This window comes from Trichechus manatus, unplaced genomic scaffold, assembly GCF_000243295.1.
Source record: "Trichechus manatus latirostris isolate Lorelei unplaced genomic scaffold, TriManLat1.0 scaffold00081, whole genome shotgun sequence".
In the NCBI taxonomy this organism is placed as follows: Eukaryota; Metazoa; Chordata; class Mammalia; order Sirenia; family Trichechidae; genus Trichechus; species Trichechus manatus.
The window spans coordinates 504,531-505,813 of record NW_004444017.1 but is presented as its reverse complement, the minus strand read 5'-3'; positions in this window follow the sequence as shown (position 1 = coordinate 505,813).

Sequence of the window (1,283 nt, the reverse complement as noted above, 5' to 3'; positions counted from 1 at the left end):
TGTAATCTTTACGGGAGCAGATCAGGTCTTTTCTCTCACGAAGTGGCTGGTGGGTTCCAACTGCTGACCTTCGGTTAGCAGCCGAGAGCTTAACCATTGCAGACCTTATAAATAGCAAAACAAAACGTTGCCCAGTCTTGCACCATCTGCATAATTGTTGCTATGTTTGAGCCCATTGCTGAAGTCACCTGCTAGGTGCTCAATAAATATTTGATGAATGAATGAATGGGTGGTGTGATGGTTAAGGATGTATGTCAACTTGGTTGGACCATGATTCTCAGTGGTTTGGCAGTTATATAATATAGTAGTTTGGCGGTTGTGTAATGATGTAATTTGGCAGCTATATTACGATCTAGTTATCCTCCATTTTGTGATATAATGTAATCACCTCCATAATGTAATCTGATGTGATCAGCCAATCAGTTGTAAGGGGAGTTTCCTTGGGGGTGTGGCCTATATCCAATATATATTGATGTTCTGGCAAAGCTCACTGGTTTTTGCTTGCTCTGGATCCTGCATCTGGCTTGTTATCATCTGACCTCTGGTTCTTGGGACTTGAGGCTAGAAGTACAAATTCAGGGTGCCAGCTCTAGGGAAAGGCTTTCTCTGTCAGTTCTTGAAGGTCCTTATCATCAATCTTCCTCTGGCCTAGGAGCTTCTCAGTGCAAGGAACCCAGGTCCAAATGACACACTCTGCTCCCGGTGCTTCTTTCTTGGTGGCATGAGGTCCCTTTCCTCTCTGCTGGATTCTTTCTTTTATATCTCAAAAGAGATTGACTTAAGATACAACCTAATCCTGTAGATTGAGTCCTGCCTCATTAACATAACTGCCTCTAATCCTGCCTCATTAACATCATATCGGTTAGGATTTACAACACATAGGATAACCACATCGGCTCACAAAATTGGACAACTCACACGTGGCCTAGCCAAGTTAATACACACTTTTAGGGGACACAACTCAAACCATAAAATTCCACCCTTTGCCCGCCCATTCATGTTCTTGCTGTCTGTAAAACACTTTCGCTCTATCATATCATCCCAAAAGTCTTAAATCAACTCCAAGTCCAAATTCCAAAAAAATTCCTCTTTATCTGTGAAATCTAGAATACAAGTTATCTGCTTCCAAAAATACAATGGTGGAACAGACACAAGGAAGACATTTCCATTACAAATGTGATAAACTGGAGGGAAAGAAGAGATAACAGTTACCAAGCAATTCAGCAGAACATGTTACATTAGCCCTCAAGGCTTGAAAATAATCCTCTGTTCTCTGAGACCAT